Here is a 15,553-nt window from a genome sequence, read left to right as displayed (position 1 = left end):
ATGTGGTCCTCTCTGTGGACTGGCTGCTCTAATTGGGAACATCGTCCTCACAGCCTGGTGGGCCAGGATGTGCTCCACTCTTGCCTTCTCCCCCTTCATCTGCTCCCGTGTGCTCCCATCAGATATATCCCTTTCATGGAGCTGCAAATTCAATTCCGTCCTTTGAAATAAATTCTTCTGGGGGGAGGGGCAGGTGTCCACTTAGTATTTGAGAATGGGGCTGGCCCCTCAGACCTCTCCACTGGTTCCCTACTCCATGCCGGCGTGTTGCATTCACATCTTGGAGCACTGAATTGAAGAAGTCTGGCCCCTCTTTCCCTGTGGAGATATAAACAATACTCTCTCTCTTTTTTAAAGTTTACCTCAGCGGACTCATGTTGTACTTGTCCTTTTGTGCTTGACTTACTTCACTTAACATGATTTCCTCCAGTCCTTCCCATGCAGCGATGTGCTTCATATGTTCATCACTACTTTTTAGCGATGCGTAGTACTCCATCGTATGTATATATCACAGCTTTTTAATCCAATCATCATTTGATGGAAATTTGGGTTGTTTCCAACTCCTTGCAATTGTGAACTGTGCCGATGAACATTGGAGCACAGATGTCTGACCTTCATTTGTTTCTTGCCTCTTCTGGGTAGATGCCCAGTAGGGGGATTGCTAGATCGTATGGTAACTCGATTTCCATCTGTTTTAGATATAGCCAGATCGATTTCCATAGTGGCTGTACATACTTACAGGTCCACCAGCAGTGGAGGAGAGTTCCTGTCTCCCCACAGCCCCATCAACACTTGTTGCTTTCTCATTTTTTTAATTGGGCTACCTTTGAGGGTGTTAGTTGGTACCTCATTGTTGTTTAAATTTGCATTTCTCGTATGGCTAAAGATCAGGAAAAAGTTCTCATATGTTTGTTGGCCATTCGGATTTCTGCCCCTGTGAAACTTCTGTCCATGTCCTTTGCCCACCTCCTCAGTGGGCAATTAGTTTTTTTCTTTCCAGAAGATAACACAGTATCTCTTCATAATCATTTTTAAACATTTCTTTCATTGTGTGTTTTCAATGATCTTTTACTTTTTTCTTATATGCTTGTGATGTCATCACAGAACTTGTCTTATGTTTGGTCATTAGTGTGTAAATTTATTACATGGTATAGCATTTTATCAATTTTTACATTTTTATTTGAAATGGTAAGGCAACTTAAATATTAGGTAGATTTAGGATAAGAATTATTTCAGATCTCCATTTATATTTATCAGGATGCCACACTCAACTGACTTGGTGTACAGGGCAGCTTGTAAGTGTTAACTTCCAGATTAGAACCCAGACCCCTACCTTCTGGAACAGAATGAAACCCATAGTCATAGCCAAACATTAGTATTTCCTTTTTCTGTGCCATCAATCTGATTACCACTTCTCAGACAGAAACCATGTGTTTTGAACAGTATCTTGCTTCACTGACAAAAAAGTTACAAAAAAGATGTTCCAAGTCTCACACAACACAGTCATTTTGTATATATACATTCATATGTATGTGTTTGTGTGTGCATATATGAAAAGAGAGGCAGACCTCATGTCGCTTCAATACATGCCCAACTCCCTTATCCCAGAGGAAAGGTGATTTCCATTTAAAAGGTATTCTGACATTGATTAGTTGAGACTAAAGTTCTACTTACTCAACTGCCTGAAAATAAAGTCATAGCTAATGGCCCTTCCTGGATTCAGCAGAAGAAACATTGAGCTGCATCTAAAGAAACATCTGTCTTTTCATATGTATGAACAGTTATTTTTTATAAATCCTATAGGAGTCTTAAGGTGCCTTATAAAAGAGAATTTCTATGATCATTTTAAAGACCATCTGCTTTGGGTTTAGCAACCTCACCTAGCTGGGCCTTCTGGAGCACTATGTCCAATAGGAAATGATAAACATGCTGTTAAAATTCATACACTGTTCTTCTCCCCCCTCCCCCACTCATCCTGTTAATGTAGATGCCTTTCTTTTCTCTTGTTTGAAATGTGGTTCAGGAAGAGCTGAGTTTTTCCACTCCATTTGGAAGATTTTTTTCCCCTCTCTTTGAAGTAACGCTACCTTGGAGCTAGGAACAATTTGTGGAGAGCTGCAGCTCTGGCTAATGACAGCAGGGTATCTATTTTTATCAGATTTATCCTCTTCATTGATATTTTATTGGGCTTTAACACTATCGGTTGAATGCCATGCAAAGGGATATTTGTGGAGCTGTCAGCACCTGGTGATTGATATGAATGCAACTCAGAGAAAAAGGAAACACGGTTGATATTATTTGAGTTTTGAGACCACAGACTTCAAAGTCTTCTTGATGTTGCTGCAAACTGTTGCCAAAGCAATTACATTTTACACTCTCTCTTCTGAAGGTTACATCACATGGAAAACTTTGCAGCTCTGTAAGACACAAAGATGCCACTGAAGAAACTTATAAATGGAAACTAATAAAGAGAGATCCGCACAGCTTTGAAGTGACCTCTTTGTCTATGGAAGAAGGTGTCAGATCATGTACATCATGAACTCCCCGCCCCCACCCCTTCTGCCAGTTACATTGGAGTTAAGATATGGTACCCATTTGATTTGGCAATGTGACAAATTCACCATTCACCTGCCAAATGTTTGGAAGAAATTGAATCACCATTTTTCAAGTGCGGAGAGACGCACAGCATTAATCCAGTTCTCTCTCTTTCTCTCTCTCTACCTTACACACACACACAAGCATCACTCATTTAAGAACACTTCTTTACTGTGCTCATTCTCTATCTCTGTATTCCTTTTTGCTCCAACATTCACAATTCCTTAAAGATGAACCTATAGGGACAGCAAGTAGAATAAGTGCTTCCAGGGGAGGAGAGTACAGCGGTGGTGAGGCAAAAGGGAGATGGTGTCAAGGAGTCCATGTAGAAAAATATTGTTTGGAAACTGATTGTAGTAGCAGTTGAAAAATTCTGCTTGACGTGATTGAAATATGGAATTATATGATATATATATTAAATCCCAAATCATTAGAAAAATATGTGCACTCAATCAAGAATGCAAGAGTGAGGAGATGCCTATTGCAAGGAGGGGCAGAGATTTAGATTTGGAAGTGATTATAAGTAGAGATAATCTGGTCTGTACAACTTGTTAACTATGTGATCTTTGGTAATTTTATCATTTTTCCCAAGTCGATTCTCCAATGATAATATAGAATCTATAAGCTTCATGAAGCCCAGGATTCCTGAAATTCCATCAACATATATAAATTCATGACAAATATTGATTATGTGAATCAGAAAACACTTATTCTAAGACACAAACTGTCATGCTGATTTACATTGCTTGTGTATTGCTATTCTTTCTCACCCAAAATTTTTAAGTTCTTCTAAGAACTAGATCAAGTCTATAGTGCCTTGTATTTTGTTCCAACCAAACTCACTGCTATGTTACTTAATAATTAGCTTTGATGTGCACATGCATGGTTGCTCTGACATTCACAACAGTACAAATTACTGAGTTCAGTAACTCATTGCAATAGCCATACAGAACTCACACAGATTAGCCATGATTAAAGAGTTTATTAAGAAAGGTAACAAGTTGCAATGCATGTGTGAGATGCTCAGGATACGGTTGTTCAGTCAGGACATGTCACACAGTTCCAGGGCTGCTAATAAATCCCTAAAGGACAAGGCACTCCACCATAAGGCTCAGCTGAAAGCACTCAGTTTCCCCTCCATGGGTCAGCAAACTTAGCAGCCACAAGTACGTGCTCAGAGGTACTCCACTCTGCAAGCCAGGCTATTGCACAAAAACACTCAGCTTGACTTGCTCGATTGACTGGAGAAGCAAATCCAGTGATTCTCATATATAAGTGTGTGTAAGAGAGAGCTTTATATCAAGAAATAATTATGTATCAAGCAAACATCCCAACCCAGTCCAGATCAAGTCCATTTAAGTCCAATACTAGTTCATAAGTCTGAAAATAGTCTATAAGTTCCTCTTTAGATTCATGCAGCCACATACAAGGATGCAGAATGCAGGAAGATGACAGGCGAGTGGGTGTGAAGTCTTGTAGATCAGATAGCAGTGGCTGCATCACAAGGCTCTCAGGTTTCAGCATGGCTGGCTAGCAGGAAGGAGGAAGTCAAGAGAGAAGGAATGACTTCCGGTCAGCCATTTATCTCCGTGGTGCCTCCAAATGTAGTCATCAAGCTGAGAATTGATTGACAGGCTAAACTCCACCTCTCCACTTTATGAGCAAGTTGACATGAAATTATGTAAGTACCACCCTTGCTCTGTGGGCTGAGGAGTCTACCACTCTGCTCTATACTCTGGCTCCTGGTTCTGCTGCTGTTCCTCTGATGTTGCAGCTGTCTTGTGGATTGAGGAGGTTCACTGCACAGGGTTCTGGCATCCAATGGATGAATTCAACTCCTGGCTTGTACTGGTAAACTCCTCCCTCCTGCTTCTCAGAAGGCTCATTTTATACCCAGCAGTTGGGCACTCACAGTGTAGTCCTTCAACAATTATTCACAGGTGAATCTTATCAGTGCTATTCCCCACCTTGTAACCCAGACTCATGCAGGTAAAGGTCATTTGGTGGGAGTTAGAGAGACTTTAGCTAGAAGAGCCACAATACATAATCACTGCATCTGCCATGGTTTATAAATTCTTGAATGCATATTTTACCATAAATTTATACAGGGCTTCAAAAGAACTGTTGTTAGTTGGCACTGCGTGAATTCCTTAACTGATTCATGGGACTTTCAAGGCTATCACAATTCAAAAGTAGATCACCCAAAATGTGTTCAAACTTTCCACCTTTCAGCTAATCTTGAAGCAATTAATCATTTGTTCCACCCAATATTCCTTAGAAATGGTGAAATGTTGGGAACCTGATTTTTCAAAATAGGTTGAATAAGAAGGAATTGCTTAACTGAAACCAAAATCTCATGTTAGATTAAATACCAAGCCATGCAAAGATTTAGTTGGAGTTTGAAGATTCCCAAAAAAGCAACCTGTGGACTTAGAAGAAAGACTGTCAAGTCCATGCAGAAAAAGAATGTTTGGAAATTTATTGCGGTAGCAATTGTATAATTCTGCTTGACATGAACTAGGGAATGAGATTATATATATTAATAATAAAAAAGGAAACCAATCAAGATTCTCCTTAGGGTGAGAATTTTCAGATTTCAACTTGCTTGCCTTGCACATGCCATTGGGAAAAGTTAAATTTCTTTTATTTTTTATTTTTATTTTACTTTGATTTTTTTAGGGCTGTAAATCTTTTTTATTCTTTCTTTCTTTTTAAATCATTTTATTGGGGTCTCATACAATTCTGATCACAATTCATACATCCATCCATTGTGTCAAGCACCTTTGTATATTTGTTGCCATCATCTTTCTCAAAACATTTGCTTTCTACTTGAGCCCTTGGTATCAGCTCCTCATTTTTCCCCTCCCTCTCTGCTTCCCCCTCCCCCATGAACCCTTGATAATTTATAGATTATTATTATTTTGTCATATCTTACACCACCTGACGTCTCCTTTCACCCACTTTTCTATTGTCCGTCCCCCAGGAAGGAGGTTATATGTAGATCCTTGTAATCTGTTTCCCCTTTTTCCCTCACCTTCCCTCCACCCTCCCGGTATCGCCACTCTCACCACTGGTCCTAAGGGGTTAATCTGTCCTAGATTCCCTATGTTTCCAGTTCCTATCTGTGCCAGTGTACATCCTCCTATCCAGCCAGATTTGTAAGATAGAATTGGGATCATGATAGTGGGGGGAGGAAGCATTCAAAGACTAGAGGAAAGTTGTATATTTCATCATTGCTACATTGCACCCTGACTGGCTCATCTCTGCCCCGCAACCCTTCTGAAAGAAGATGTCCAATTTCCCACAGATGGGCCCTGGGTCCCCACTCCACACCCCACCTCATTCATAATGCTATGATTTTTTAGGGGGTCTTTGATGCCTGATACCTGATCCCTTCGATGCTCTGTGATCTCACATGCTTATGTACTTCTTCCATATAGGCTTTGTTTTTTCTCAGTTAGATGGCCCCTTGTTTATCTTACAGCCTATAGGACCCCAGATTCTATATCTTTTGACAGCCGGCACCATCAGCTTTCTTCACCACATTTGCTTATGCACCCACTTTGTCTTCAGCAATCGTGTTGGGGGTGGGCTCGTGTGCTTCTTCCATATGGGCTTTGTTGTTTCTTAACTAGATGGCTGCCTGTTTATATTCAAGCCTTTAAGACCCGAGATGCTATATCTTTTGATAGCTGGGCACCATCAGCTTTATTCACCACTTTTACTTATGTACCCACTTTGTCCTCAGTGATCGAGTCGAGACAGGCTGGTGTGCTTCTTCCATGTGGGTTTTGTTGTTTCTCAACTACATGGCTGCTTGTTTATCTTCAGGTCTTTGAGACTTCACATGCAATATCTTTTGGTAGCTGGACACCATCAGCTTTCTTCACATTTGCTTGTGCACCCATTGTCTTCACTGATAGTGCCAGGAAGGTGAGCATCTCAGACTGCCAAATTGTTAGAACAAAGTGTTCTTATGTTGAGGGAGTACTTGAGCAGGGGCCCACTGTCCATCTGTTTCCTGAATACTAAACCTATTAATATATGTACATAGATCTATTTCCCCCTCATCGTATATCATATATTTACATCTGTATATGTCTGTATTTAAATCTCTATGACTACCCTTTGCCTCCTAGTTCTTTCCTCTATTTCTTTGTACTTTCCTCTTGTCCCACTATCATGTTCAGCCTTCATTTAGGTTTTAGGAATTCCTCTCAGTTACATTGCCCTTGATCCAGCCCTGCCAGACCTGTTACACCTTCCTTGCCACTGATTTTGGATCACTTGTTGTTTCCTTGTCCCTGGGTTTGTTAACACCCACTTCCTTTCTTCCGCCTCCCCTTCTCCCATGTCCCCCCAGAACTGTCATCCCATTGTTCTCTCTTCTGGCTTGCTTATCTCACCTATCCCTTCCAGGTAGACATGCTATGTACCATCACAAGACCGAGTACAACAAAGCAACAATAGAAAGTAAAGCTATAGCTACAACAACAACAACAACAACAACACAAAAAAACCGTATAAATAGTTCAGGGTCTATTTGTTGTCCTTCACCAGTGCTTTCCAGTCGAGTCTGATTGGGTGCCATGCCCTGGCACCACATCTATCCCTGGGGACTTCGTTGCTCTGCTCCCCATGCTGCTCTGCTGCATGCCCCCAGAGGCTGGCTTCAGCATAGTGAGCTCATGACAGGCACAATTCCCACCGTGTGTCTCTAGTGTTGTCCCCAGTGGTGCTATGGGTCAATGAGGAACACTGTGTCCTGTAGTGAGGCTGGCCCTGTGGTCATCTCTGTGCATTGCTGTTCTGAGCAGGAACATCGTCCTCAGTGCTTGGTGAGCCAGGATGTGCTTCACTATATCCCCCCCACCCCCCCTTTCCCCACTCATTGGCTCCTGTGTGCTTTAATCAGACAAGTCCCTCTTCTTGAACTGTAGCTTCAGTGCTGTCCTCTGAAGTGAATTCTTCTGTTGGGGAGGGTGGTGCTGTCCACTTACTTGGTAAGGGGGCCAGCCCCTCAGGCCTCTCTGTAGGTTCCTTGCTTCATGTCAATGTGTTGCGTTCTTGTCTTGGAACTCCAGGTTGAAGTCTGATCCCTCTTTCCCTGTGGAGACACAATCAGCACCCTCCCTGTGTGTGAGTTAGTGCCCTCAAAAAAAGACATGGTGATTTTTATGGTCAGGAACGTCAAGGGAAGCTCTTGGAGGTTGTGTTCAAGCAAGCAGCCATATAAGTGAGGTAAGAGCTCAGTCCACATGGAAGAAGAAAATTCGGTTTTGTGATCAAAGGATCATAAAGAGTAAAATTCAAGACCAGAGGAACAAACAATATTAGAGTATAAATTCTGAGCACCCACTTTGCAGAAGTCTGTAGTTGATGGGGAAAGCCCCAAATTCATCTGCAGGGCCTCCACCTAGAATACGTCTCCAGTGAATCACCTCTGACCATTAAGCACGGATGTGAACAGCCTTGCTATCAGACACAGTGCAAAGGAGCAGGGACTGATGTAGATGGAGCTAGTTTAAAATTAACTCCTTGTTCTTTGTTGGTCCTTTTGATCTATTTTAATATTGTTTCAGTTTTCATTATTTTCTGTTGTTTTTTAAACTGGTGTTTTTTTCACTATGAGATCTTTTATTTGTCAACATTAAGTCTGAATTTTAAACAGATTCTTGAACTGGTGGCTCAGAGCCATCAGCTCGTTCCACTTTTGCACCTGTCTCATCACCAGTAGTTTTTCCAGAACTGCCACCTTCACCATGAAGCTCCATGAGTCTTCTCAATTCAAACTTGGGCTTTTTCAGCATCTTTACTTTTCTGACAAACACATCATGGAGAGGATAAATAGACTGGCAAGCCTTTTCATTGTCTTTCCCAGTGCTGTCTGGAATCAATTTATTGACCACTTCTTTCATGTCCTTTGTCTGCACCTCTCGGGTCATGATTTCCATCATTTTCTTTTGGATTTGGCAGACCTGCTGGTGCTGAGCATAAGAGGTCTTCCGAATCTGATTATTGCGTTTTTTAGTAAAACCAACACAGAACAGATGAAGTAGATACCCATCGGTAGTCTTGACATCAACATGAGCTTCAATCATGGTCTGCCATTTCTTGACCGTGGAGCACATCTTGTCCCGCGTAAGGTCCATGCCATGGAAGTTGGTCAGGCAGTTTTTGCCTTGAACATCCTCAGTCATCAACTTAAATTTCCTAAAGGCAACCTCATCGTTTTGCAGATCAGCAAGGCTCACTTCAAAAACTCCACCCTTGAGGCCATCAGATGCAATGTTGGTTCCTTGAGGCCTGGTGACTAGTGTTTTCTCAATATTATATCACACATAGCTGGTGCTTTCACATCATACAAGTCTTTCTTAGCAAATGGATCCACCACTTTCTTCTTAGCTCCTTTCTTGCCACCTTTTGTAAGGCGCTTGTTCTTGCCAACCACCATGGTGTCGTGCAGAGAGCAAAAAGGCTAAACTGGGTTTTTAAAATAATTTTATTTTGTTATTGTTGTTGGGTTTTTTTTTACTTTATTTATTTTGCTTTATGTTATTTCATGTGTTTCTTTATATAAAATCTAGAATAGGTAAACCTATGGAGAGAGTAACTGGATTGCTATGGTCATAGAAGTTGAGGGCAAATGGGGAGGTAAAAAAAATAGAATGAAAAAGAATAAAATGTTCTAAAATTGATTGTGCTGATGATTGCACAATGCTTTTTAGTATATTTAAACTGTTGAATCCTATGATATGAGAATTACATGCCAATAAAGCTGTTAAATAAAGTACAGAGAAGCCCTTGGAGAAATGGATTGATACAGTGGCTAAAACAATGGCATCGTACATGCCAATTATCATGAACAGCCATCAGTTGGGCCATCTTTTGTTGCGTTATGCATAACATCCCCATAAGTCAAAGCCAACTTTTGGTAGCTAACAACAACAATAAAACCAACTCAGCCACTCAAAGTTCAATCTCACTGGTTGGAATCCAGAGGCAAATCTAACACAGAAGGGTTCATTGAGTGACTATTGGTGAACTTGAACTCAATAGTAAGTCCTTGAAAATTGTATTTCCATACATAACTATCAAAACTGGAACATGGACTTATTAATAGTGCTCTATTTTACCACCAGGACATTCTTGAAATCCAGGAACCACTCAAAAGTAGGACGCTGAAACTACTTCTGGGTGTAATGGTGTCAGGAAGTGATCCTGTAGATTTATTCCAGCTAGAGGCTGGTTATGAAAATGAATGATGGCCAAACCATATATCATCACAGAAGTGACCTTTCAGCTCTAGTGCCCCCAGATCAGAAACCAAACAAACTCTTCTACAATTGCCTCAGAGAGGTTAGAATTTGGACAGTGATTGTCACCTATAATTTTTACATCTCCTTCCAATTTAAGATCAATCATAAAGAGGTCAATGTGCTGTGCAAATCCAACACAGTATATGCCCTGCTTTCTGTTAGTCATCGTACACAGTTTCCAAGCAGAGCAAACCTGGAGAACCTTCCTTTCCCCCACATCCACCATAAAGCTCTCCTATTGCCCTGCCTGCCTTGGAGTCTATGGCCTAATCTTAATCAAAGGCTCTTTCTGTGGTATCCTAGATGCATAATGAGTTATGAGTTGGGCTGCTAACTGCAAGGTCATTAGGTTGAACCTCCCAGTTGATCTATAGGAGAAAAGTTAGGCATTCTGCTTCTGTAAAGAGCTTCAGGAATCCACAAAGGCAATCTATTCTGTCCCACAGAGTGACTGTGAGTCAGAATCAACTCCATGGCAGTGAACTTGGTTCTTTGGTTTGTTACTGGTAGTGCCACCACTTGTCTGTGAATTTGTCTCCCTGTGGCAATTTTGTGTGTTGCTGTGAGGCTGGAAGGTATGGCACTGGTACTTCAAATGCCAGCAAGGTCCCGTGAAGTGAATCCATTTCAGCAGTAGCTTCCAGATTAAGAACAGACTACACAGAAGGAACTGGCTGTCAATTTAAGAGGAATCAGCCCCGAAAAGATTATGTATGACATCTGAATATTATTAGATACTGAATGCCTAAAGAATGGAAGCACATTATTGAGACAATGCCAGAAGATGAGCCTCTCAGGTCAGAAGGCACAAAACATACAATTGAGGGAGAACTGCCTTCTCAAAGCAGATTTGACCATAATGACATGAATGGAAGAAAGCCTATGGGGGGTAAAGCCTTCATTTGCTGATGGGGCATGACTCAAAATGAGAAGAAAAAGCTACAAATATCAACTAATAATTGACACTTGGAATGCAGGGAGTATGAAGCTGAGGAAAATTGGACATCATAAAAACCAAAATAGAACACATGGAGATTGATAGTCCTGGGCATGAGTAAGCTGAATGGGCTGGTATGGGCCATTTTAAAGCAGAAAAACATATGGTTTATTATGCGGGATGGCACAATAAAAAGGAATGGCATACCTTCATCAAAATGGACATTTCATGATCTATGATAAAGTACAATACTATCTGTGATGGGATCCTATCCAACTTCAAAAGATCCAATAAATACAACTATTATTCAAATTTATAAACCAACCACTAAAGCTAATGATGCAGAAATTGAAGAATTACACCCATATCTTCAGTCTGAAATTGATCAAACTGCACTGATAAATATTGGCTATTGGACCAGAAAGCTGGAAGCAAGGAGGCGGGAAATGTTTCTGGAAAATAAAGATTTGGTGATAGATTGAAACGTGGAAATTGCACAATAGGCTATTGGAAGTCCAACCACTTGCTCATAGGAGATATGTTTGTCAACAACAAATAAGTGACTACGTATACACTTGGACTTCTTCAAATAGAATACACAGAAATCAAATCGAATACATCCGTGGGAAAAGACAATGAATCAGCTTAATATCAGCAACTAAAATCAGGCCTGGAATTGACTCTGGACCAGACCACCAATTGCTCATATATAAGTTCAGGTTGAAAGTGAAGAACCTTAAAACAAGTCCATGAGAACCAAAGGAGGCCACCTGAATTTCCAGATCTCAAAAACAGATTTGGTGCATTAAAAACTCATGATCAAAGACTGGAGAACTGTAGGAAGACAGCAACCATGTCACTTATGAATAAAGGGTATGGTCATAGTATATAATTGATCAAGGATTCAGGAGAGGGGGGAGGGGGGGAAGAGGTGCTTATACCAAGGGCTCAAGTAGAAAGAAAATGTTTTAGAAATGATGATGAAAACATATGTACAAATATGCTTGATACAACTGATATATGGAATGTTCGAGGAGCTGTAAGACCCGCCCCCCAATAAAATGATTTAAAAAAACAGGAAAGAAAGTTCAAAGTGGATGTCAGAAGAGAATTTGAGGTTAATGTTTATAGTCTAATTTTGAGGTTAATTCTTAGCCAGGGTCTAGCAGTTGCCAGAAGTGAAAACTACTGCATCACATCGAGAAACCTCAGATTATGACCCATACCCTCAACCACACAGTGTTTGACTGTAAATGGGGGTCATGCAGTGGCAAAATTGTGATCATGGGTAAATTCCCTAGGGACACTGGGGCCATTCAGTTGTTTGAGACACAGCATTGGGAATTGAAGCTGCTCTGGGCGATTGAAATGGCTACGCCCATTAAATGGGAACCATTGGTTGCAACATCTTTACAGCACAGATACTTAGCTACTACTGGAAACCTTCATATATGGAATCTGGAACTCCCAGAGACCCCAGTGTATTCTGTGAAGGGCCATAAAGAAATTAATTATTAATCTATAGATGGTGTATGTAGACCAGGATTTGGGAGAGAATCACCTAAAATAGTGACTGGAATTTGAGAGGCAACTGTCAAGGGATGTGACCTGAGGCAAAAAGATGATCCTGCTGCCCATATGGAACCTGTGCAAGGAGAACACAAGAGACTGTTGGATTGTGGCTCCTGGCAACTCTCACCATCAAGAGGAGCGTGTTATGTGTGCTGGCTACGACAATGGGGACATGAAACTGCTTGGCCTCCAAAATGGGTCATTAAGATGGGACATGAACATAAAAATGGTGTCTACAGCATGGAGTTTGACGGAAAGACATCAGTATGAATAAGTTAGTAGCTATATCTCTGAAAGGAGAGTTCGTGTTTTTGACCAGGAGCACAGCATCCAACCTTCATTTCAGAAAAAGCTCATAAATCCATGGTACAGCAGGTGCAGCACCTGTTGCAGGACAGAGAGCTCTTCCGGATGGCCAGACTGCTGGAGCACCACTGGCCTGCACCTCTAAATGGTGAGGACCAGATCCTGCAATCAAAGAAGGACTCGGAGGGTGTAGGGATGGGGGTGGTGGGCTCTCTGACCTCCAGCAGAACGTAACCCTGCCCACTCCACCCATCCCGTTTGAAGCTTAGACTGGAGTCCAAACAAAAGAGGCCTGTGTGTGTGGCTCATGTGAACACATTTTGAGAGTACGGATAGTCACAAAACTCCAAGAGGTGTGACCATGGTTTTAGAGTTAAGGTTTTCCAGAAGAGTGCTCGGAGGGACTCCAGCTAAACAAAATGGGGCTTTGATGGATGTGAAAGGCTCTAGATGCCAAAGGGGCCAGCTCCTTTCCCCTGGTCTGAAAAGCGGAGGGCCAGTCCAGGACCCCCCGGCATTCTCACTGGCTTCTGCAGCGTGGGAGCCAACTCTCCATAGCTCCAGCTCTCTCCCCTTGCCTCCAGTGGAAAGGCAACTACTGTCTCCATTAACACATTTTGGTAATGGGCTCGCCATCTCCAAGATTCCTTGTTTTATTCTGGCACTTGTAACACACCTCAATATTGGCTATGCGAAGGATATTTTGATTTTGTTTGAAATAGCTTGTCTTGATAAAACAGCTGTACATTTACCTTCATAAACACATTTGGAGAGATTTTCATGTCAGGAAGCTGACATTCAGAAAAGTGTGAAATTCCAGAGTACACTGTCAGACTAGAATTGGGTAACGGTGGGTTTTCAGCAGAATAATTCTAAAAGGAAATCCTACGATTTACAGAAGACCCCCCCCTTTCCCCTTAAAATACAAGGAATTGAGTTAGTGAGACTGTTGGCTGTGGTGATGTTGTTGAGATAGATGTACAAGCTGTGGGGCTTTCTAACCTTATTTTGTCACACACACACACACACACATATAATGGATAAACTTTTAGAAACCTCAAAAAGAAGAAGAGAATCTGAGGTTTTCTCTTAGTCTTAAGTTAGATAAGCCAATGAAAGAAATGATGAAGTCAAAGAGCTGAACATAAAATTTCAAAGGGCACCTCAAAAAGAAAAAAGAAACTTAATAAAATATGGAAAGACCTAGAGTTAGAAAATCAAGAAAAAAGAACAAGGTCAGTATATCTTGAAGTGAAAGAACTCAAGAATAAATTCATGCCTGGAGTTGCAATAGTGAAAGACTTTGTGGACCAAATATTGAATGATGCAGGAAGCATCCAAAGAAGAGAGAAGAATGCACGAGTCATTATACCTATAAGAACTAGTCAACAACTCATGATTTCTGGAGGCACCATGAACTAGGATGGCGAAGGAAGAAGTTCAAGATACAATGAAACATGAGCTAAAACAAGGCTCTAGGAATTGATCAAATATCAATTGCTAGAATGTTGAACTGAAATGTTTCAAATGTTTTAAAAATCTGAAAAAAGCACTGGGAATTTGGAAGACAGCTATTTGGCTAACTAACTAGAAGAGATCCATATTTGTACTACTTTCCAAGAAAGGTGACCTAACAGAATGCTCAAATTATATAATGATATTAATATTAAAAGCAAGTAAACATTTTCTGGCCATACCCCACAATGGTTGCAGCAGTACTTTTACTGGGAGCTGCCAGAGGTTCAGGCCAGATTCAGAAGAGGACAGGGTATCATTGCCATTCTCAAATGGATCTTGGTTGAATGCAGAGAATACCAGAAAGATGTTCACTTATGTTTTATTGACTATGTCAAAGCATTAAATAGTATGGAGTATAGCAAACTATGTATAGATTTGAGAAGTGGAATTCCCAAACAATTCATTGTGCTCATGGGGAACTTGCACATGGATCAAAAGGCAGTTATGTAAACAAAGCAAAGACAGACTGCCTGGTTTAAAACCAGGAAATGTCTGCTTCAGGCTTGTATCTTCGCATGATATTAATTCGATCTGTGTGCTGGGCAAAGAATCAAAGAAACTGGACTGTATGAAGAAGTATGTAACATCAGGGATGGAAGAAGGGTTATGAACAACCTGAGATAGGCAGATGACACAACCTCGCTTGCTGACAGTGAGGAGGACCGGGAGAACTTTCTGATGAAGATCAAGGATTGCAGCTTTCAGTAGCGATTACAGATAAATGTAGAGAAAACCAAATTCCTCACAGCTGGACCAAGAGGTAACATGATAAACGAGAAATTGATTTTGTCAAGGATTTCATCTTGCTAAAACCCACAATCAATGCTCACTGAAGTAGCAGTCAAGAGATCAGTTGATTACATCCTCTGTAAGACGTTGAAAAGCAAGAAAGATAATTCGAGACTAAGGTTAACCTGAGCCAAATCATGGCATTTCCAAGGACCTTACATTCACGTGAAACTTGGACATTGAATAAGGAGGACTGAAGAAGAATCCATGTACTTGAACTATGGTGCTGGCCAAGTGTATTGAATGCACCATGGACTGACAAAAGAGCAAACAAAGCTATTTTAAAAGAAGTACAACTGGATGCTTCTTAGAGGCAAAGATGGGGACACTTTATCTCATGTACTTTCCACCTGTTATCAAAAGTGACCAATCCCTTGAGAAGGACATCATGCTTGGTAAAGTAGAGGGGCAGTGAAAAGAAGAATACCCCCTCCATGATGGATCGTCACAGAGGCGGCAACAGTGGGCTTGGACATAAGAATGATTGTGCGTATGGAGCCAGACTGGGCAGTGTTTC

The 15,553-nt window shown here is 41.1% G+C and overlaps 2 pseudogenes; one reads left to right on the top strand and one right to left on the bottom strand.

Annotated features, from left to right (window-relative positions):
- Window positions 1-8,250: 8,250 nt before the first annotated feature.
- On the bottom strand, window positions 8,251-9,049 carry LOC101646055 (annotated as a pseudogene).
- Window positions 9,050-12,042: 2,993 nt separating this feature from the next.
- On the top strand, window positions 12,043-13,088 carry LOC101646372 (annotated as a pseudogene).
- The last annotated feature ends 2,465 nt before the right edge of the window (window positions 13,089-15,553 follow it).

This window comes from Echinops telfairi, unplaced genomic scaffold (assembly GCF_000313985.2).
Source record: "Echinops telfairi isolate 266 unplaced genomic scaffold, ASM31398v2 ScPeMD7_7468;HRSCAF=8506_2, whole genome shotgun sequence".
Lineage (NCBI taxonomy): Eukaryota > Metazoa > Chordata > Mammalia > Afrosoricida > Tenrecidae > Echinops > Echinops telfairi.
This window is presented reverse-complemented; position numbering and strand designations above follow the sequence as displayed.